The sequence below is a fragment of the Zalophus californianus genome, chromosome 14 (assembly GCF_009762305.2).
Source record: "Zalophus californianus isolate mZalCal1 chromosome 14, mZalCal1.pri.v2, whole genome shotgun sequence".
NCBI lineage: Eukaryota > Metazoa > Chordata > Mammalia > Carnivora > Otariidae > Zalophus > Zalophus californianus.
The window spans coordinates 74195823-74220893 of NC_045608.1; the positions used below are offsets into that span (position 1 = coordinate 74195823).

At 39.2% G+C, this 25071-nt stretch overlaps 1 protein-coding gene across 27 annotated transcripts in view; it reads right to left on the bottom strand.

Moving 5' to 3' along the window:
* Positions 1–25071, bottom strand: part of TCF4 (transcription factor 4) — a 352937-nt gene that overhangs the window by 141744 nt on the left and 186122 nt on the right. The window contains exon 2 of one of the 27 annotated variants that reach the window (XM_027576843.2): positions 2198–2276. The exons of the other annotated variants lie outside the window; for them this stretch is intronic. The gene's annotated coding sequence lies outside the window, so the exon portion shown is untranslated. The remainder of the gene's footprint in view (positions 1–2197; positions 2277–25071) is intronic. 27 annotated transcript variants of the gene reach the window in all.

Below are 25071 nucleotides of genomic sequence, written 5' to 3' on the forward strand. Positions count from 1 at the left end.
TATTTCTTGAACTTTGTTTATAGCAAGATAAAGAACAATCTGATGATATTTGTGCATGCATTGCCCAGACAACAGCTGCCACGGGGGTTTAATCAGATATCTGAGAGCTTTCTATAGAAAAATACTAGAAACAAACCTATTTCCATGGCCATGTAAAAGGGACAAAACCACTTGGCCAATATTTTACAGTATGAGAGGTAAACTGTTTTCTTTTTAGTATCCATGTCAATTGTGTCATTATTTATGATTCACTAATACTCACTGCAAAAATATATAGAAGAGGGCTGGACTTAGCAAAGAGGTACTTTCCAAAATTATTTAGAAAAAAAAAAAAAACTTGGCCATGTAGATAGGACTTCTTTGTTTGATACTTCTAAATCTTAGGTGAGCTCAAAGAAGCAAGTCCTTTATATGAAGAGCTTAAAATCCGTTAACAATGATACTCACTTTCTTTGTTATCTGGCTTTTGTTCCTCCAGCAAAGATGGACATTTTTTTATTTATTTTCTGTCCATTGACAGGTCCACAGTCCCTTGCCCTCAATTCTGATTTCCCAAAAGCTCTGAACACCTTCTGTAGTTTTGTGACAAACTTAACCTGAACTGATGTGAGGATATCTATAACCTTTTTTTTTTTTTATCCCACTGAGTGTGACTACTCATGTGCTTGTTACAGAACAGCCAGCTACGCAGTACATGTTACAGGCACCCTATTAACTTCCCAAAATGCAAAGAATTCCTGAATCCTGAAACATCTATGGCTCTGAGGGTTCTGACTGAGGAACTGTGGCCTCTAAAAGTTCTTTACCAATAAAGCGCTTAAGGCATGGTTTGAAAGAAAATTTACTACAAGAGTCAGATTTTAATTACTTCTGGGGACGTTGTCAACACCTAAACCTTTTTAAAGTAAAATTCGCTTTCAATTCCCTTAGAATATTCACACCTAGGTTGCTCAAGTTAAGCAAGTGTATTTGAACATGTCCAAGTTTATTCATATCTAGTAGATCTCCTAGTAGATCACAGGGAGATAGTGGAGATCTTTCCCTGTTGTTTGCTAGACAGTAGTTTTATTTCTCCTATTCAGAACTGCTCATCATATCTATGAATATTTTTGGTTGTTTTGATTTATACACTACATAACTAGCTGCTTACTTTTTTACAATTTTTATTTATTTATTTGTCAGAAAGAGAGAGAGAGAGGGCACAAGCAGGGGGAGCAGCAGGCAGAGGGAGAGGGAGCAGACTCCCCCCCTGAACAGGGAGCCCCACACAAGGCTCGATCCCAGGACCCTGGGATCATGACCTGAACCAAAGGCAGACCCTTAACCCACTGAGCCACCCAGGCATCCCTGGATGGTTAATTTTCACTGCTGTTTGAAGAAAAGTTTCATGTATCCAAAATAGTAGTTCAACTATTCAGGTTTCATCCATGTAGTAGAGACAAAGATCCACTTCCTTCAGGATGCACTATGATCTTTACTCTGAAGTAGGTGCTCCACATTGTCAGGGACAGAATAGCCGTGTGTGTGTGTGTGTGTGTGTGTGTGTGTTTAATTATGTATATTTATGTATATGCATATTTGTATACTGTCCCCATTCAAACACCTACAAACCGATCTGCCATCTTCCCTCCTTTTGCCAACATAGACAACACTTTTGCCACTTTTATTCCTTTGCCTGAAATGCTAATACTGGCTAAAGGAGTTGAGGAAATTATGATGTATCAAGAACTTTTCAGTTCAGTCAAATTTCAGGTTCCTATTGTTTTATGGTACCTTCACCAATGCACCCAGGAGTACAAAGTACGTCTTTGGAGAACATGTACAACTCACAAGGTTATTCCTTCAGTAAACATCATTATCATGTTCCAAGAACCATTCTAAGCACTAGAGATAAATCACAGTACAACAACACATTAAGTTTATGGATGTGCAAGAAAGCCTGAACAAATAAACAAATCAGTAGAGTAGGCTAGAAATATTTGCCTCATCTAGTGAACTGAGTTAGATTTACAAGGCAACCTGTATGTTCAGCCAAAAGAAAGAATGTAAAATACAATGAAAAGCTATAAAAATATGCAAAATGAATGAATTATAGATGATTACACTCCAGATGAGATTTAATAAGGAGAAAGAACTTCATTAAATTAATTTTTCTTGAGTATTTTGTAACCTCCAATGAAATAATCATCAATAGTACCTAAACCAACAGGTGAGAGATGATGGGCAACTTCACGAGAGGAGGAGTAGGCTGGCAGAGCACGAACTCCCTGATGAATCTAAGTATCACAAAAAGAGAATGATCAGATACCATGTGTCTCTTAATGTGAAGCAAAATGATGTATATAAGATAATACACGAAAAAAAATGGAACCCACATCTTATGAAACCCTTAGATCCCACTATCAGTTTACAGGCAATATGGAGAATAGAATAACATGAATGACATGAATGACACCACAAGTAAGCAATTAACCAAATCCAGATTGAGGATGTTCTACAGGAAAAACGACCCAGGTATAATATTAAAGAGGGGAAGAATGGGGAAACTTACAGATTTTTAAAAGACTTAAGAGATATGACAATCAAATACAACATGTTTGGTTTGTTTAGATTCCGATTCAAACATGCCAACTGTAAAAAGACATTTGCAAGGCAACTGGGGAAAATCTCAGTATGCTAGTAAAGTATTATTGATAGTTTTGCTAGCTGCAATACCGTCACTGTGGCTATCAAAAGCAAAAGAGAGGGTCTATTTGTTAGAGATTCTCCTGAAATATTTATGGGTGAAGTAATATGCTATCTGGGATTTGCTTTAAAATAGTTCAGAAACATATAGTAAAAGGGATGCTATATAAAAAAAATTAGGAAAATGATGACATCTGTTGAAACTGGATGATGGATACATGGCACAGCATTTTGTAATTTCCTCTATTTTTTGTGTGTACTTGAAAATGTCCACAATAAAAAAGTTCCAAAAGTTTAACATGCCAATAAAACAAATTCTACATATTTTCAAACTTAAGGAAGGATACTGAGACTCAGAGTGCCTTCTGAACACCAGAAATGGGGTTAAAAGCTACAGATTCCTCTAATATTTATACTCTATCCTTGACTAAGAGTCACAGCATTCTTAAAACCGGCACAGAGTCAAAGTCTTTGAAGACACTAGACTAAAAGGTCAAGTAGATGGTCAGAAAAAGAACTAGAAGTCCCACCTGATCTGAGGACAAGTTCATAAATTTGTCCCTCTACCCCTGTGCCACAATGCTCTGTTCCTTTGCAAGTCAGAGGCAGGTGACTGAGCTTCATGAACATTTGGGCAGCACACCACAGCCTTCATAAAGAAATACACATTCCCAGCAAACACAAAAAACAACCAACCCCATAAACTCTCCCTGTGAATCCATATTGCCCTCACACCTGCATAGGCACTCAACATGAAATTTTAAAAATTTAAATACTCCAATTTTGGCATTAAGGTAAAAAGAAAAATACGGGGGGGGGGCAAATACCAGCAGCTGGATTTTTTTTAGCTGACATAAATAAAAATGTATTTATTAAATGTTTATAGAAGTCAAAATTCAGCCATTCACTAAACTGGGTTACTTGGCTACTGCTCAAACATCAACCTGTCGTTCTTCAGGAGAAAAGAGCTGTACGTTTTCAGCTTTCAGAACATCAAAGTTTTTTTATGCATCCTGCAAAGGATCAAAGGGAAGCTGTTGCTTCCCACACTGAGCTCATGTCCCATCCCAGTCATTCTGTGACCTGAGAACGGGGCTTCAGGGCTGAGGTGCTCCAACACTCAAGGAGCAGCGTACCCAGATCGAGCACATGCTGACCTCCAATCCCGACTTCAGGTTATAAGAGGAGAATTCAATCAGCTGAGCAAAAATGCAAAGAGCTTCAGCTGACACCTTAGGAAGTCCTCCTAATTCAGAGTGGGCCACTCATCACGCGGGTCATTTCCCCACAGCTTTTAGGACACTCTGAATGTGCAAGTGGTGTGAATGACAACTGTCCAGCAAACCTCAGAGCTCAGAGATCTAATAAGGCCTCCACGTATGAAGAAAGGGATAAAATCATCTTGCCAGATAAGAATAAAATATAGTAATTTGCAGGAAAGGAAGATCAGCTAGAAAGCTGTGAATCAAGTAAAGGGAATAGTAACCAAGAGCCAGTTACTAGGTAGGGAAATAATGAACATAGAACAGAAGAGGGAAGAGAAGGAATGAAAGTATAGAAGGGCTACGCTGCAAAATGTGTTTTGTTTTACAAATAATTTGAGAATATGTTCTGTAATATGCTTTATACTTGTTTGGGAAACATGTTTCCTTTCTTCTCATAATCTCTGCATTGAATTGAAATATTTTAGGTGACATTAACCTATCCTGATTCAAACCCAAATGAGTAATGAGATTCCAAGTGAATAAGCTGCATAGAAAGGCAGTGTCCACCGTGGTATTACTTCTGAGGTTTTGTCTTTACCCTCTACCTTGACTGCTTCATGCTTCCTATACCTCCGCCAGGGGGCAGAAAGTTCTATTTCCTTCAGGAGTTTTGGATACCCTATGTCAGTAAGAATAGATGTTCAGAGGGCAGGAAAGAGTATGAAAACAAAATCATCTGGATAGAGCAGCCAAGGAACCACAAAGGGTCTTTGCCTTTAGGGTGAAGTTAGAGGGACCAGGGTTCGAGTCTTCTCAGACAAGATACATAACTTCCCCTAGCTGCGGCTCCTTCATTTGTGGAGTTCATGGAGTTGCTGGGAGGAGTAAGGAAATGAGACCCATAGAGTACTTGTCATACGTAGTCCCGGAGAGAATATATTAGTGTAAAAGGAGCACCATGGCGACCGTCAGGAAACCTTTTTTCATTCATTTTTGTTTTTTTAAGTGCCAACCAGAGGCTGGTGTTGTAGTAGATGGTGATAGCACCACAGTGAAGCCAGGCGTGGAGTTACAGAATGAATTTTAATGAATGACAACACTTGAGTTGGGAAGTCTCTCCTCAATCGTCAGTCTGATACAGAGATGCCTCTCCTCATGTTCTCCTGCACCTAGTGCGTGTCTCAAGCATGGCATGGTGCAGAAAAACCACCTTAGGCTGAACTTATGGTTTCAAGTCTATGTGGTGACCCACCTGGCCTCCACTCTCAAATGTAAGGTCCTAGAAGCTGAGGTCTTTATGCTGTTGACACACAGTCCTACATATATAGCAGATAGCCAACACATATTTAACAACTGGATTGAATCATGGATATGTCAAGGAAGGAATAAATGAGTAACTACTCAGTTTTCTGATCCATAAAAAGAGGATATGAGTGCTGCCTTCTTTACTATCTGTAAAAGCACTTGGAATGCATGCAATTCTAGGCAGGCATATCTTTGTGCAGAGTAGCGCAAGTGCCAAGAGGTGGGAGCAGCCTGAGTGTTCATCAGTGGATGAACAGATAAACATGGAATATTATTCAGCCTTAAAAATGAGCAAAATTCTGACACGTGCTACACCATGGATGAATCTTGAGAACATTACACTGAGATAAGACAAATACCGTATAATTCTACTTATGTGAGGTACCTACAATAATCAAATTCATACAGAAAAATTGAATGGGGGTTGCCAGGGGCTGGGGAAGCAGGGAGAATGAGGAGCTGGTCTAATGGGTGCAGTGTTTCAGTTTTGCAAAATGAAAAAGTTCCAGAGATTGGTTACCCAACAATGTGACTCTGTAATGTAATGTTACAATTAGAAATGGTCAAGATGGTAAATTTTACTATATGTATTTTTTACCATAATAAAAAAATTCTTTTTAAGTTCTATGTAGGGAGGCTGGCTTGCAACGATGGACTGAACACATGCTTCTACTCTGTCCCCAACACCACATCTCATAAATGATCATGCATTTGTGTGTGCATGTGTGTGTACAAGTACGTGTAGATTTAGAAGAGATATAAATACTAATATTGCTTAAAATAGGAGAGCGTATTCAATGCACTAAAATTTTGAATGGTGGGCACCTGGGTGGCTCAGTTGGTTAAGCGACAGCCTTCGGCTCAGGTCATGGTCCTGGAGTCCCGGGATCGAGTCCCGCATCGGGCTCCCTGCTCGGCGGGGAGTCTGCTTCTCCCTCAGACCCGCCCCCCTCTCGTGCTCTCTCTATCTCATTCTCGCTCTCTCAAATAAATAAATTAATCTTAAAATTTTGAATGGTTCTTGAAACATAAAAGTAGATGGCTTGGCTATATAACGGAATAAGAATGAACCATAAGCCAAGCCAGAAGACTGCAAGGAACAAGAGCTAAGTCCAGGGTGCTCCAAACCTGGGGTCAATCCATAAATGGAGCGAGGGGGGTCTGATATAATAATCAGTGAGTGAGTGGGGTGCTGTCCTTAGAGCTGCTAGACAAGCCAGGGCCAAAATGAGATGGAAAAAGGGAACACATGACTTTAGAACTTGCATTTCATATCTAGCCAAATTGCATTCAAAAAGCTGGTCAAAATGAAGACAGTATAGAAAAATAAACAATTCTGAAAATTTATACCCCCAAACTTCTCAAAGAATTACATAAAGACGTATAACCACACAACGACAAAAATCAGCAAAACAGAAATGGCATGGTTTCCAAGAAAAAGTAAGTTGTGTCAAGGAAGTCCTTTGTGATAATTGAGGCAAGAAGAGAAGAAAAGTCTAGAAGGAAGTATATTGATCTCAACATGTTAGGTAAAGGAAATGAGTGGAAGTAGAAACTGGTGAATGAACAAAGTGCTAACATTCATTCTTATCTTGTTCAGGAAATATATAGATACTAACCAATTCTAGATTTTAATAGAAAAAAATGATTTTAAATATGTGAGTTAAAAATGAAAGAATAATTTTAAAAAAAGAAAGAGTAATTTTTACAAGGAAAACTTCTGATGTATAACTCTCATAACATTAGGGGGGAAAAGCAGCAAAGAAATAAAACAAAAGCAATGTGATCAAGCCAGGAGAGAAAGGAAATTAAACAAGAAAACTTGGGAAATATAAAAATTAACATGGCAAGAATAAGTTCAATGTATTTTAATGACTATAAATGTAACCTTATTTTGTTGTGTTTATTTTGATATTAATATTTCTTAATTAAGTTACAGTTATAGGCTGTCCCATTGTGTATAACAAACCACCAAGAGTAAAACAGACATAGACTATGAAAAATGAAAAGATACAAAACATATGTAAGAAAAAATCTACAAAAGAAAGCATGGACAGCAACAGTACTATCTGTTGAAAGCCAATTCAAAATTAATAAAAAGAAAAAAGAAAGCTATTTCATATTGATGAAACTTCTAGCCCACCAAAAGTATAAAACATTCATGAACCTCTAATGTCTATGATATACCTTGGAGCTGTATTTTAAAAAATGAATACATGAGAAATTGATAGATCCATAATCAAAGTGGAAGACCAGAACAAATCTCAAAAATTTAAAGCAAGTAGACTGAAAATAAGTAAGGCACTACTTAATATATTAAAATACAGAAGACAGAGTATTCATTCTTTTCAAGTGCAGATGGAATGTTCAAAAACCGATAGTGGATAAAGCCACACAAAAAGTCTCGCTGAATCACCCCAAAGTAGGAAATATCATGACACTTCCTCATCCAAAATGCAATAAAATAAAAAATTAAAAGCAAAACCATACTTAACACCACCACCATGAAAAACATTTTATTAAAGTGGAAATTTTAAAACCGGGTTTTAAATAACTCTTGGGATAAATAGGAATTTTAAAATGACATTTAAACAATACGAAAATTGACTGGTAGCTGTGTATACAGACATCTCTGGGATGCCACCAAAGCAGTAATCAAATGAAAAATTATGGTCTAAAATTGTGTATTAGAAAATGTTAGAAACAAAATTCAATGCACTAAATGTACATTATAAAAAAACTAGAAAAGTTCATACTAAAAAAAAGCCATGAATTATTAGCATTTTTTTAAATCATGAAATAAAAATAAAACAAAATGTAGGTTATCAGTAAAACCAAAAGAAGATTCTTTTGAATCTTTGAAAGAAAGCACAAAACCTCCGGCAAGTCTGAGAGAAGGAAAAACAGAGAGAAAGAAAAAGAGAAAATGCAAGTCAACAAGATCACAAACTAGATCTGGATAAAAATCTTAGATATAGGTAAAGAATTTTTTAATGCAAATAGAATGTATAATTTTATGCAATACATTATAAAGTCTGGAAAAATGGATGTTTCCTAGGACAATATTAACTGTCACAATGGACACAGAGAGAATTTGAAATCGAAAAATTAGTAAAAATCCAGTTCTAAAGTACCACCCCAGGCACTTTCTCCCAAATGTCAAAAATTTGTCTTACATAAGCTATTTTATGGTACAGAAAGAAATAGGTAAATTTTCTGATGCATTTGACATAAGCATCATAAAGGCGAGATGTCAACAAGGCAAAGTAACACAAAAAAGAAAATGACAGGCTACTCACTCTCCAGGCAGAACAAAGAAACAAAATCCCAGACTAACATAGGGCATACTGAATTTAGCCGCAAAATTTCTAGGATAAACCCTGTTTTCCATTTTTTATTAAACCTTGTTTTCCCAGCTTATAAAAAAATTAAATACAATAGAAATGTATGTAATTTATACAAATATATAAAATACAAAATTTTATAAAAAATGACCAAACAGGGTTTATCAGGAATTTTTTAGGAGAACTTCAAGTTTTAAATTCATATATATACAGCTTTAGTGTGTGTACACACATACATCTATGCAACATATTCAACTTAAGAAGTCATGGATCATAAGAAAGTTTTCTTAATCGGTTAGGAGCCTATTTATTTAATGATGAAACACTACAAGATTTGGGGCTCAAGTCAGAAAAGGGAGAGCTGACCTGTATTCCCATTATTCTTGTAACAATTCACTGCAAGTCTTGGCCAGTATACGAGGATGAGGGAAAGAAACTGGAAAGACACTCTAAGAGACAACATTGTCAATACTTGCTTATGATTTTCTTACTAGAAAATTTTAATCAACAACAAAAAAACCAACCAGAGGTCAGTAAGAAAGCTCTGTAATGTTATGGGCTATAGGTCAATATAAAAATTTTTTAAAAACCCCACTTTCTTATATATCAGCTACCCAATTAAAAATTGTAATGGGAAAAAAAATCCCTTTAGAAAAAAAAAACACCTAAGAATAAAATTAACAAGAACATTTTTAGAAAGTATACAATTTTCTTGAAGCCACAAGTAAATCTTTGTAGATACGGGGTGGGAAGAGAGAAATTTCTTAAATAGCACGTCTCTGTGTTGTAACGAAGGCAGTTCTCTCCAAATTAATCTAGCAATGCAGTTGTTCCTTTAGTATTTCCCTTAACATTCTTAAGTGTCTGAATCGTTAAGGATGTATTCATGTATTAATTTATACTATTTTTTGCAGGCATGAGTATAGGGGAAAGAAAATGCTATGCAATTTTACTGCAGGGCATTTTGAGGCCCAAAAGAAGGTATGGCTGTTGGGGATGCGTGCAAACCACACTAAAAATGTTAAGTCAGAAATGGGCGTAGAATCCAGACTTTGACTTCTTTTCACAAAACTCTTCTTTCCACAACACGAAGCCAGTCCCTTTTGTCTCCTGCTCAAACCTAAGTATTCAAAGAAGTGACATTTCTCAACTTCCACTCAAAACTGTGTCTTTCCTAGTGGCTCTTCAGAGTTGGAGAGCCTTCTTGAACGTGCCGCATCCCATCCCACTTTCCCACACTTGACTTTGGCTGCCCGATGCTACCCATTCTTTTTTTTTTTTTATTTTTTTATTGTTATGTTAATCACCATACATTAGTTTTTGATGTAGTGTTCCACAATTCATTGTTTGTGCATAACACCCAGTGCTCCACGCAGAACGTGCCCTCTTTAATACCCATCACCAGGCTAACCCATCCCCCTACCCTCCTCTCCTCTAGAGCCCTCAGTTTGTTTTTCAGAGTCCATCGGCTCTCATGGTTCGTCTCCCCCTCCGACTTACTCCCCTTCATTCTTCCCCTCCTGCTATCTTCTTCTTCTTTTTTTTTTTTCTTAACATATATTGCATTATTTGTTTCAGAAGTACTGATCTGTGATTCAACAGTCTTGCACAATTCACAGCGCTCACCATAGCACATACCATCCCCAATGTCTGTCACCCAGCCACCCCATCCCTCCCACCCCCCACCACTCCAGCAACCCTCAGTTTGTTTCCCGAGGTTAAAAATTCCTCATATCAGCGAGGTCATATGATACATGTCTTTCTCTGATTGACTTATTTCACTCAGCATAACACCCTCCAGTTCCATCCATGTCGTTGCAAATGGCAAGATCTCATTCCTTTTTATGGCTGCATAATATTCCATTGTGTATATATACCACATCTTCTTTATCCATTCATCTGTCGATGGACATCTTGGCTCTTTCCACAGTTTGGCTATTGTGGACATTGCTGCTATAAACATTGGGGTGCACGTACCCCTTCAGATCCCTACATTTGTATCTTTGGGGTAAATACCCAGTAGCCGATGCCACCCATTCTTATTACACAGCCAGTCCAGTTAACCTGCAGGGTGACATCATAGATGCCTGTGGGGAAATGACCCTGGAGACCCTCAGGATGCCCCTGACATTTAACCTGAATCATGGCACGAAGGTTTCACCACCAAAACGTTCATCAAGTCTTTTTTTTTTTTTTCAATAGAAGCTATGGAAACCACTGTTTCAAACAGTCATTTAAGAGTTTGACTTTCCTGTCAGAATTTTAGCAAAGACTTGCTACCTCTGCCCTTTCATTAATGTGGTTCAGTAGGAAAGGTACAGCAAGCTTGAGAACTAGCTGGGACACTAAACTCTGAGGTCAGGAAACTGTCAGTAAACTGTAAAACTGAGAGCCTCACACTTCAACAGTCATTGCTTGCCCACCAGCCCCCAAGTCTCATCTTATTATCTGTATTTTTCAATGAAGCAATTGTCCAACAACATGGTCTGATTGATCCAAAGCCTCTGATCTACTTGGTGAGCTTAATGTTTAAAAAAATGTAAAAATTGGTACCCAGTGGGAGCTAAAGGATAAAATACCTTCTCTGTTTGAGGAGACATGGCAAAAAACTGGAGAGATAGCAACTCTTGTTTCAATTTCTGAACATATTACTATCAGACCCCCCCACACACCCAAGTCTCTCTTTACCTCACAATATGAGAACTATAAACCAAACCACTCTGGAGGCTAATCCCTAAACTTTCCCTCTACCTAATGGGCATATTTCTCTTGGAATAGAGAATAAAATGATTTACTTTATCCTATTTTTATCAGGAAAAAATATGACTCAGAGTCATAAGTGGGAAAGCCTAAGGGGGAACAAATGATATTTTAAATAGTTATGCTTATATTTAACTGATACAAATAGCCTCTGGGGTATATCCCATAACATTGTCAAAGAGGCTACTGAAGTCTTGTGGCCTTTGACCATGCCAACCCGGTTATTTCAAGGACTTCAAACCCATCATGTTACAGGTATCTCAGGAGTGGGACCCGATGATGCATCCTCCACATCTATCATCCTTCTAAGAGAAAACCTGCATTTTACTGGGAGCACTGAACATGTACAAAAATAATTCAATAAATGCTGCTAACATTTGAAATCAAGGGCAATTAAGTACTGTATTAAATTTGCTATTACATTGTAAAACAAGATATATTATGTCCAGGGGGCAGAGGGCCAAATCCTAGCCACCATGAGCTATTTTGTAGCTCTAGAAAGATTATTTTATTTTTTTTTTACTCTGTAGACTAGAAAGAAGACCATCTAACATTTTATTAAGGTTATGTTATTTTCTCTTGACATAAAATTAGGTTTTAGAAATTTTTTTACAAAACAGAGAGGGAGAGAGAAAGAATACTTACCTTCTCAGCAGGAAAATACCAAGACAAATTAATGTTACCAAAGTTACAAGTTACACCAAAATGAAGAGTTTCAGTAAGAATACCTGGCCAATGGATTTTAGAAACAATAACCTATTCAAAGATACTGCTCACTCCTGACCACCAAAAGTCAAAGGTAAGCTACAGTTTGATTAAAAACTTTCCATTTTATAATAATAGCCAACATTTATTGAGCACATTCCATAGGCCAGACTCTTCTTAGTGCACTACATACATTAAATATTCAATTCTCACAAAATCCTACTAAGAAGATGCTGATATTAATACTATTTCATAGATAGGGAAGAGAGTGAGGTTTGGCAAGATTCACTAACTTGCTCCAGACAAGACATTTGGCTAATGGAGCTAGGAAGACTGATTTAAAGCCTGCACCCTTATCTCTAACCCAAGTTAAAACTTGCTTTCAGTGAAGGCTCAAAATAAGATGTCTCTTACAAAACTAGCCCAGCACTAAAATTATCTCAATATTCTATTCACAAAAGATGACAAGTCCTTAGTTGTATAACAACTTCTGATCTATTTCATTTCTATTCATTAGATGAGCCTCCCTCTTTGAAAAAACAGATTTAGTCTAATTGTGACTAAATTTACCAGTAACAGTTATTTATATCAAAACATAAATGTAGAAAAGTACAAGCCACCTTTTCCCTTTTTCCTTTTAAAAAGTAGCATCTTGGGGGGCATAAGAAGGGGGGGAAGGGGGAAGTGGGTGGGAAGAGGAAAGCAGAAAAGGCAAAATATCCAAATCCACATGATACGTAACACAGAACCAGGATGTACATTAGATAGTGTGTCTGCACAAATAAGAAACAGTCCACTGGGGGCTCTATAGTGGGAAGGAGGTGCCAAACTCATAGACAATAATTATACTTGAATGGGGACCAGAGATCTCCAGAGGAGGCAAAAAGAGATCCAGGGGCACTGAGGAGGGATTGTGTCCCTGGGAAGCAGAAGAGGCCTCCATGTCAGAAAGCCTTGCTTAAGAAAAGGCAGGAAATTGACCAGGACAAGGCAGAAAGAAAGGGGGACCAGGCCTCAAGAGCTGATTCATCCCCCAAGAGCATGGATCAATTCAATTTTCTTCGTGAAACAGTTCATTTATTCAGGTTTCTGCTCAATTTCAACACACTTACTCCAGAAAGCTAGAACTTAGCATTTTAAGAATTTGACTTAATAATAATAACAACAGCAGTAATAAACGCAGGTCTGGTACGTGCTAGATGCCAGTTCTTCATCTTTGGAGTGCTGGGCTGATACACCACCTCGGTGGCGAAGCACATTCCCATGGTATAAGTACTCCCACTGCAGTTGATTTCAAGGTACCAATGATTTAACAGTCAACCTACAAAATTCCTGAATATTTGACTAGTAGCTCTCCTTCTTCACAAGATACTTGTCAGTTTTAGTTCTTAAAGACCAACTTACTTAGGGAACTCTGCGGTAACATTTAAATTATGAAATCATTCCTTTGAGTATTAATCCTGGTATTCTGTGTCATCTCCAGAATGATTTCTAATCATCTTACCCTCATTTATCAATATTAAAATTAAGTTAGCATTAAAGTCGGTATGGAACAACAGATTCTGAATAGCTTAAGCAATCTTGAAGAAGAACAAACCTGGAGGCATCATATTTCCTGATTTCAAAATATGTTACAAAGCTATACCAATCAAAACAATTTGGTGCTGCCATTAAAAGACACAAAACCCAATGGAATAGAATAAAGAGCCCAGAAATAAACCCAAGCATATGCAGTCAAATAATATTTGACAAGGGTGCCAAGAACACATAAAGAAGAAAGGGCATTCTCTTCAATAAATGGCGTCAGAAAAAACAGATATCCACTTGCAAAAGAATAAAACTGGACTCCTATCTATACCACTCACAAAATGAACTTGAAATAAATTAAAGGCTTATCTAAATAAGGCTTAAAACCATAAAACTACTAAAAACCATAAGACTTGAAAGCATAAAACTCCTAGAAACACAGGGCAAAACCTCCTAGACGGATATCCTGGTGAAAGGATTTTTTGGCTATGACACCAAAGGCACAGGCAAGCAAAGCTTCAATAAGCAAGTGGGACCACATCAAACTAAAAAGTTTCTGCATAGCAAAGGAAACCATCAACAAAATAAAAAGGCAACCTACAGAATGGAAGAAAATGTTTGCAAACCATACATTTCATAAGGGATTAAGGTCTAAAATATATAAGGAACTCATACAACTCAATTGCAAGAAAGCAAAAAATCTGATTAAAAAATGGACAGAGCACCTGAATAGACAGCCAGAGGTACCTGAAAATGTGCACGGCATCACTCATCATCAGGGAAACACAAATCAAAACCACGCTAAGCTAGCACCTCACACCTGTTAGAATGGCTAGCATCAACAAGAGAGGGGAAAACAAACGTTGAAGAGGATGAGAAAAGGGAGCCCTTGGTCACAGCGGGAACGTAAATTGGTACAGTCACTATGGAAGACATTATGAAGGCACCTCAGAAAATTGAATACAGAACTATCATATGACCCAGCAATCCCGCTTCTGGGCATAGATTCAAAAGCAGCAAAATCAGTATCTGAAAGAGGTATCTATAATCCCATGTTCATTGCAGCATCACTTACAATAGTCAAGACGAAATAATCATCGACAGATGAATGAATAAAGAAAATGTGTGTGTGTGTGTGTGTGTGTGTGCGTGTGTGTAATGGAATATTATTCAGCTATTAAAAAAGAAGGAAATCCTGCCATTTATAACCATATGGACAAATCTGGAGCATCACACTTAGTGAAATAAGCCAGATGAAGAAAAACAAACACTGCGTATGGTAACACTTATATGTGGAATTCTTTTTTAAAAATGCTAAACTCATAGGAACCATAGAGTAGTTTGGTGATTGCCAGGGGCTAGGGGTGGTGAGAAGATGGGGAGATATCAGAGGGTACAAAATTTCGGTTATAAGGTACATCAGTTCTAAGGATCTAATGAGCAGCATGTGATTATAGTTAAAAATACTGTATTATATACTTAAAATTTGCTAAGAGTAGATCTTAACATCACCCCCCCAAAAATAAAATAACTGTGAGGTGATGCTTGTTAATTAACTTGACTGTGATAAATACCTCACAATGTATATGTATATCAAATCATCAGCTGTATACTCTAAATATATATAATTTTGTCAATTATACATCAATAAAGCTGGAAAAAAACAAAACTAAAAGTTAAAAAGCTGAGAAAATTTAAAAATTAAAGTCATTAGTATTGTGACATCTCTTTCATTAAGACACTTGAAAAATAATCCCTCTATTTTTAAAATCATACAGTAATTGGCTAAAAATAAAGATTCAACTCTCTTCTCATCACATCAGTTTTGAAGCAAATAGGGTGAAGTATCTTGGGGAATTACTATTAAATTTAGAAATGTTACTTACATCAATGTTCAAGAATATGTATGATATTAACATACAATGGGTCCTAAGTGTGTTTACATTAAACCCTTGAAGGGTTTCATTTCGTGCTTTTTGTTTTTGGGTTTTTGTTTTTCTGTTTTTTAAGAAAAAACTAAATCCACAGTCACACTTCAGAGGGGAAAACACCCAGGTTTGGAGAAATAAGAAAACCAGGCCCAGGCCTCCGGAAGTCATTGTAACATCAGCGGCACTAACAATTGAGATGCTAAACTTGCTAAGTGAGCACCAGGCTGTGCTACAAGCCTGAGTTGCCTACCTACTGCTTTGGCATCCTCAACAATCACGAAGTTCACTAAAAGATGATCAAACAGTGTTACTGTAACATAAAGCATGGTATACATTAAACTGTGTATGACAAGTTTGGCTTTTGTCCCTTGTTAAATCACCTAGTAATTAATTTAGAAGTATGGCAGGCAGAGAAACAGGTGTAACATTCAGAGACACAAACCAAAGGAATCCAACTATATTCACTCCTCCAAATACAAGTGTAACACCCAGAAATACGAGCTAAAGATATCCAGAACACTGTTTTGTAGTCAATCCCATTCTCCTTACACTCTACTGAGCTTAGAGGCAAGAATGTCAAAATTGAGCATCTGGCTACCCAGGTTCTATCTAAATGAAACCCTGAACAAGTGACTTACCGCACCTCCATTTACTCATCTGTGAAATGAGAATCTGGATTAGAGTATCTCTAGAGTATCAACAAACTCCAAAAGTCGGTAAAAAAATTAAAGTCTAAGTGATTTAATGACAATCTTGACCAATATTGGACTAGGGGAGAATTGTTTCAGCTTGGAAATTAGCAAAGACTCTTGACCTTCCTTTGGAGAAGATATCTGGCATTTCTGACTCAATGTAACTGGGGTAATTCTAGAAAAAGAAAGTGTTATAAAAGCCAAATGGAAGTTGTGAAATTGCTTTCAGAATATTCCTTCTACATGAGGATGTATGACTATATATTTCTCTCCTTCCTCAAATGGGCATTATGTGCAGAGTTCTGGGAGGGTGAGCTTTGTCCATGAATTGCTTTCCTAAGGCAATTCGGATTCTTCAAAGTGATTGAAAAGGACATTCACAGCCTTAGTCAAAAATAAAGAAGTCACTTAGGCTTTCATAGTAAAAACAAATCTTGCTTCCCCGTCTTAGAATTATATTTTATCATATATAAAATGTCATTGAATGTAAGACACATCATTATCTATTTACCACCAAAGAAGAAAAAAAGGTTGCCAAATAAATTGGCATACCATAAATTTCTGAGGTGTTAAAATGTGAAAAAAATGTCTTAGAATCGATTGAATACTGAAGCATAAGGCTTTGACACAGCACTCCTAGTATCTTGGACAAAACCATTATCTTCCAAGAGGGATTATAACTATGCAGGTGAGTCTTGAGTCCCATTTGACTCAACCTTCTCTCTCCACTCTCATTACCTTCATTAAACTTTTTTTTCAAAAAAAGGAAAATTACTTATTTCTACTCAACAGAAATTAAGAAGATAGTTATTGGAGGCTAACTGTGTATCTCTTGAATACTTTCTGTATTTAATTCTTTTCAAGGGCAAAGAGTTGCCACCTTATACATGTTGTTTTGGGCATGTGTCAAACATTTCTGAAATGTCTAAGGGCTACCAGTGTATATTCTCCTTCCTTATCCCCTATTCTGATACCACAGACACCAGGAGCTGGCAGGGATCTCATAAACCATCTAGGCCAAGCCTTCACATTGCAGAGGTAGAAACTGAGCCCTCAAAAATGGTGCTACTTATAGTTGGAGGCAGGATACAAACTCAGTTATCTGAACCCCCCCCAACCCCCGCCTGGGCTAGGAGCCGCTAGATTCTAAATATTCTGCTCAATTATTGCTAACTTAGTCTAAAACGACAATTTAGAAGAGCAGTCTTTCTTGTCTACTTGGCTGAATTTTCTCCAACCTGTTTAATGACGCTACCTTTCTCCAATACTATCCCCCAGATGGGACCACATTTGTATGGCATTAAAGTATAGCATAAAGTAAATAGTCTGAGGGGCACCTGGGTTGCTCAGTTGGTGAGTGTCTGAGTCTTGATTTAGGCCCAGGTCTTGATCTCAGGGTCATGGGATGGAGCCCTGCATCAAGCCCCGCATGGGGCTCCACAGTCAGTGGGGAGTCTGCTTCTCTCCCTCTCCCTTTGCTTCTCCCCCATGTGCACGCTCGTGCTCTCTCTCTACTAAAAAAAAATAAATTTTTAAAATAAAAGTACAGACAGTCTGAAACAAATTCCTCAAGTTTTCTCAGATCTTCCTTTCTCACCCAGGTTCAGTGACAAAGGCTTGCAGCAAATCATGAATGAAGGGAATGGTGTAAAGCAAAGAAAGAGTAAAAAGCAATGTATTCAATATTCCCCCACACTTTCCTTTTCTAAATAAATTTTTTAAATGAATACAATAAAATATTGTCCCCCTGTTAAACTTCAGATACCACTAAATCATTTCCAAATATAGGACGCATCCCTGTGACTCAACCCAAACCAATCCCTGCTGTCCACATGTTGTATCAGCTCTAATAGATGCTCAAATAAATAGAGGTTCACTGGAAGACACTACGATGAAGCAAAGAATTAAACATTAAAACTCCCGTGCTGAAAATTGTATAAAAATTTAAACTATTTACCCATCGCAAAAGTCCAATTTGGTATCTCTAGTTTATAGGTAATGTCCTAGAGAGGCAGTCCACGGTTCTATAGGATTAGTGACACACTGTATGAAATACAAAGACTATAATCTCATGGAGATTCTGGAATCTGCCCCAAACAGGGCAGTGTCCAATTTGGCTTGAAAAGAAAAAGGAACAACACCTCATCTAAAAGCACACATATCCCAAGGACTATTATTGTTACACAAGTCAAATGTGCCATTATCGCCTCCAAAGAACACACTAATGGTGAGGTCCTAGGATGGAGATAGGCCCCTCTGTCTAACCCCACCATGAAATACTGGGTCTATCCTGAAAATGAACCTCACATCCTATTCCATATACTCAGATCGACTGCCATCCCACGGCCAATTACTACCAAGATGTTTACACTCTACTAGCCCGATTCATCACCATGCTGGATCTCATACCTTCCTCTATCTAGACAGACTTGTGGTCACCTCCAAAAGAGACTTTTTTTTTTTTTTGCCAAAATATCCCAAACCAAGATGGTCAATGGGTTAATATTCTTTTCTGAGCTCTTCAATTATGCTGCCTTCTGAGTGAGAGGGCTGGCAGGCAGGACCACACTGTCAGAACTGCAAAGAGCTCTGCAGATGTCTCTGTTGTGTTCAGTCAAACTGCAAAGGAGAAAAGATGGCCCTCTGACAACAGACAGCTGTCAATGAGATGGCACGCTCGCACTCACTAGGCCAATGAGCAGCAATGGAGGTGACAAGTGCTTGGCTAATCAGCTTGCCTATAAAATCACAGCCCTTCCCAGTGCTGCTCACACCAGCACACAAAGTGACAGCACGCACAGTCTTCAACTATCCTGTTCTCAGTCCCGTGTGTGTGTCTCTCTTTCTCTCACTCACTCACCCCAGTGTTATTTGTACCGTTACAAAGGCTCTGGTCAATACAATATGTAGAAACAGGAACAAGAGTAGGGAAAGAAATTCCTGCAGCAAAATGACCCAAAAGGAAACACAGTGACACACTAACCTATTCAGGGTTATTTTACACTGAGACTGCCAATTATATCAATGCCCACTATACATAAAGAGAAACATGTATTAGACGTGAAGAGGAAAAACGATCCACCTTTTCTCCATCCTTCATCTTGTCTTTCTCCCCTCTAACCACCAGGGGGCAATTTGGGGCTAGAGCCTCATAGAGGAAGCTGAAATTCTGAGCTTTAACAAATACTTAAATATTTCGGGGAGGGGGATGTGCGGAGGGGTTGTGAGGTTGGAATGAATCTGAAAGTAGGGCTGAAAGGAGAAACTCAGGGGACCCAGAGAACAGAAAAGTGAGTTCCCCAAATCTTACACTTATTTTCTTAATTAGGTAACTCTTAAGCTCAAAGATATCCCCTCTAAACTAATAATTAAATGCTAAATTCACTAAGGAGTTACCTTATGAGCCTGACAGGTATTTTTACCCGCTGATAATAAAAATCTCTCTCTCTCTCTCTCTCTCTCTGTCTACCTCCCTACTTCCCCCTCCCTCTATTTTACTTTTCTTTGGTTTTTAAAAGAGCAGCTGGTTGGAAGCAGAGGGTTCAGGAAGAGAAACAGGGCAGATAACCCAAGTGGATACCGAGTCGGATCTGTGGCTGTCCACCTGCACTGCAGAAGTCAAAACACCCGAAGCCCATTTCAGAGAAAGAGGAATTTTAACAAAATACAGCCTCACTGAAATTGACCCTAACGGAGCCAAGATCTTCCACATCCACCCTGTACCCTGGCCACTTTTATTCAGCTCTTCTTCTTCAGCTCTCCCAGACAAGAGTCCAATCTGCCTGCCACGTCTAAAATAAAACCCCCAAATGTTTTTTCTAAAATAATTTTTAAAATCACTGAAGCATGAAAAGAAGTGAAAAGAGTAAATACTGGGGATATACGTCCTTCAAGACTCGAGAGAAAAAGTCAGACTTCAGGACTTTTCCAGCTCTGACTCAGCTTTCCTAGCCTTGGAGGTACACAGGGTTGTCCAAGTGCAGAGAGCAGGCAATGGGACTATCACTGCAGGTGCCCCAAGTCGTAGACTGTCCTCATGGCCATGGCCTCCTAGCTCACCTCTGGAAGACAAAGCTGTCTTTCTTTGTGAGAAATGTAAGAAGCCATTCAATCTCTCTGCACTCATGACCAACGAGAAGGAGGAGTGCCAGGACAGAGCCTGAGACCAGCCACCCATTCTCCAACTCCAACACCAACACCTACACCTCTTGAGTCGAACCAGAACAGCAGGGTAGGCATCTCAAGAATCCGGGGCCCCTTCAGGGACTCTGCATTGGCTGGGTTTAATGTCACCAAGATGCCCGGCCAATCACTGAGTTCCTAAGGACTCAGGATACTCCTGCTCCCTACTCCACCCATACTCTTTTGAAGCTGTATTATCATCCACATAGACCCTACTCATGGACACCAAAATATACCAACATCACATAGTCTTGGCCACTCCAATCATTTCAAACTCTTCACCACTATTCTAGCTAAATGCTAAAATGGGTACCTTCTGACGGAAGGCTTTTTCCCTCTTACAAATTCTTTCCTAAATTTAAAAATCCAAGAAGCACAATCGCCATAATGTCTTGGTTGAACATCAATTTGCAATGTGTTATTTTGTAGCTTTTCCCAAATTTCATCAGCATTGAGTATTTCTAATATTGAATGCAGTCTTTTATTTTTAGTTAGGAAAGCAAGGCTTACTGTTAAAAAAAAAAATCAAACAATACAGGAGTCTGTCAAGGCAAAAGACCAACCAAGTATTTTGCACACACAAAACAAAGAGGTCATTCCAGGCCACCCCAATTCGTCCCAGGTCCAGAGCAGCGGTGGGAGCGGCACCTGGGACCAACGTACCACTCCTCCTATCTGTTTCACCAGTTGAAACATGGGGAGGGGCCAGCCATCTGCCATGCAGTCTCCACTGTCCCAGAGCTTTCCTGGGGCAATGAGGAGATGGGGGGGAGGTGCTTGGAGCAGGGAGAATAGCCACATCACAGAGGCTAAGGGGACACTGGCTTGCCACCTTGTACGTATCCACTTAGAGCCCCTAATAGCCATTTTTATGCTAGAACAGAAGAGGGAAGGAGGCAATCATTTCTACAGAGGAGGAAGTTATTACTGAGAAAAAGCCTGGGCTGTAGGAATATGAAGACTGGAGGGAGGTCCGGCCACCTTGCCGATCCCTCTCAACTGAGAGCATAGTGCAGGTTCTCGTGGAAATCCTGACTTTGTTGCTCTGAGGCTTTTAATCTCTAAGTTCATGCCACTTTTTCTTTCTCCCGAGAACATGGCCTGTGTGTGAGCTCTTGCTCATGGCAAATGGACCTTCTGGGAATCACATCTATGAAAAATAGAGTATTGACTGTCCTGCTCACCAGGCTCACAGTTTGGTTCTGACCAGAACAATGGGGGCCTTATCAGTCCTCTGGGGTGCTGAAGATAGTCAAGACTCTCCCCAGTTCCATTAGGGCTGCCTGACACCCTATCTTGCTCACTTGCTTCTTAGTAATTGTAAAGCTTTTACATATTTAGGGAGCTTTTCCATCAAAATACTCTGGAATGGCTAGAGGCTCAGACACATTAATGATATCTGCACACATGTGCTTTTTATACAAGTTCACAGCTCCTGGTCATTGAGGGTAAACAGTGTTATCAGTGATTATTATGGATTTAGTCAAATATATTTTATTCCTGTCATTTATGAGCACTTGTGTTGGCTGGTATTTACAATGTCGGGATTCTGTCACTTTGGCAACCTTCTGAGACAACATTTTTCCAATGTTACAGTGACATTTCAAAAACTCAGTATTTACAAGCAAACTACACCCTCTGGCTCTGTGATGGTGCAATTCAGTGGTTGTTGAACAAAGGGATACTCGTCTAGAAATTTCTTCAGCTGCTACTGGCTATTACTTCATGGCCTAGTGTAGCCCTATGTTCTTTGGAAGAAAAAGGCTACAAAGACATCAAGGAAACATTTCAATGTTACACGCTATTGAAATTTTAACCATTTTGGGTGTTTCTATATGAGTGAGGTCTGCTGTGTGACGCTGACAAGTCTCTTAACATCTCTGAGCTTTAGTTTCCCTTTTGCTATAAAGCAGCAGTAGGTACCAGGTGGCATTTAAGTCCTTTCTTATTCTAACATTCTATCCTTAAGGATTTCAATAATATAAAAACACAAGTTGAACTCATTATCGTCGTTAGTTTTTGTCATGTCCTATCTCAAGGTTAAAAGAGAAAGAATCATGTGAAGGAAAGGTGAAGAAGCAAATCATGACCTACTCAGCTCATCCACTTCCTCCCTGTTCCTACCCAGCCTCTGTCAAACAAGATGCACCCCGGAAAGTGATGGAGGAAAAGTGGGGGGACGAGATGTCGTTGGTACTGCACCTCCCTCCTCAGACCCAAGGCCTCGCTATGCTCCGGTGGATCGTGGTCCTTCCAGCAGTGGAGCAGTTACTACCACCGACAGGTAACTAATACTGCAGGAATTATGCACCATATTGTGTACAACTTGTAGTTACTTACGTAGTTACTTATGGGAAACATTCAAAATGCTCTCTTTTGTGGCTCTCTAAAGACAATGCTCTGGAGGCAGAGAGTGCCAGGTTCATCACACCCTCTTTGGAAATGCAGTCTTTCTCACTGACAGAGAAAGGTCTCAGTGCTCTAAGCTGGATGATACCTAAGTTAACAGTGAAAAGAGAGAGGGAACCATCTCTGAGAAGACTCTGTGGGCTATTTGCTCTGACAAAAAGTGTCACCAACTTTATTCAGAAATAAAGAAGCAATAGGGAAAATGATAAATCTGGAGCCAAAGGACTTTGTCCCCTGGTCCCATCTCTGCCACCTGCTATTAATAGTGACAAAATTGCTCTGAGTGTTTCTGTTTGTTATCAATAAAATGGGGATTAAAAATAGTCCCTACCTCACTGGATTGCTGGCATGATTAATTTAAGACAAGAAATTTGCATGGAAGGGCTTAAACGTAAGTTATTTGCTCATAAGTTATATAATTTGTTACTGTTGTTGGTTCATTTGTTCATTTACTCATCCATCCACTGACACCTGAGCAAACACTCACTGAGTGTCCTCTGTTAGGCACTGGGGATAGAGATGACAGCCCTGCTCCCTGGGGTTTTCTGGCTGAGGAGAGTGTGACGATTGTCAGGGGAAAGAAGTGGCTACCTGTGCTCTGAAGAGAGCCCCTCGTTCTGGCCTGGGTAGAACACCAAGGGTCCCTGGAGGAAACAATGCGTGACCTGAATCTGGATGAAGCCTGTGAGTGACTGGCAAAATGAATGTAAGGGGAGAAGGGGAAAGAGAGTGAAGATATTCCAGGCCAATGGAAGGGCTCTTGTAAAGACAGAGAGAATTATGAAAGAGCCATTAAGGGAACTACAAACAGCTCAGTATGGCTGGGAACAGATGTGAGTGAGTGTGAAGGACGAGGCTGGAGGCCAAGACAAGGGCCAGGCCATCAAGAGTCTGTACATCATGCTAAGGACGGGCCCCTGAAGCCACGAAGGGAGGCTAAGCAAGGGCATAGGGGCATCAGGGTTTTGGGGAGAAAACCACTCCATCTGCCATGTGAGGGAGAAGGTGGGGATGGAGGGAAGGAGAGCAGTAGAGATAGCAACAGTGGTGACTGGGAGTGTGTGGGTTGGGGCAGATTTATTGATACAGGAAGCAGAATCTACGAAATCTGAAAACCGAGGGCTTCTGGGGCGGGGGGAGGGAGACGGAGTGGTCTCTGATGGCACCTAGAGGTCAGTCACCAAGCCAACACAGATGGAAGGACTAATCTTGAGGGGAAATTCAACTGATAAAATTCAAGGTCAAAAGCACAATACCTTAACTGCCACATTTTACTCTAGCCCTTTGAAAAAATATATCTAAATAAATGTAAGAATATGAACTTGGGAAGTTATGTGTTAGAGCCTCCAATTAGATTACTCAAACCCTCTACCAAGGTAATGATATCATGACCTTTGTGGGGTCAAATGCGGAGGGGGAAGAGGAATAGGGTGATATTTCATAATAAATGTTTACTGAACACCCAAATGAAGGTATGGTGGAATATATTATTGTGGAATATTCTGGAATGTTCTGATTGTTGGCTGAGGTTCTACAGAGCTGATTTAGTATGTCTGCATTCTATTTCTAGAGCAATATCTATAAATATCAAGAACACAGATAAAATTATTTGCACCAGGTAACTAAAGGAGACCTATTGACTAGAACTCCATAGGAGACTCCAATCTTGACATCTGAGTTTCTGAAGGCACACTAGGAAATTTAAGAGGCTAGTATAGTTACCTAGGACACAATGGGATGAGAATCTGCTCTGTAATGAAGTATGAAGTGGAGGCGGTCTGGAGTCTAGGAACCATAGGCTGTATGTATTATCTGCAAAAGGGAATAGGGAACAAGTTCTCCTAGAAATAAATCCAAGAATAATCCCTTTCCCCATGTACAAAACCCCAAACCTAAATATTCTTTCCATGGACACAATGACACCCAGGACTTGTACTCTGGAAACAAATTCAAGCAAATCTTTAAGTGCGAGTAGGACTGAGAAGAACAGGTCCCTATTAGTGATTTCTCTTTGGTTGAGACAGCTAAGTGGCAGAGACGCAGAAAGACTCTCCTTGAGGGACGATGTCCGAGTCATAGCAGCTGCTGACATTGCTCTTTGCACATGTCATTGTCCACAGCACATCTTTTACCACTGCTGATGTTGTGTCGGACCAGTCACTCTCCACATAACAGTTCTGAGTCGCAGAGCTCAGTGTGACAGACTTCACAGTTCAAAAAGTACTGGTAATAGATATTTCCACAGATGGTAATCACATCCAGGAGAGGAAAGTTCAGTAGTATGGCCTGAATTAAGTAGTATACCCCAACTTGTGCATGAGTTTTG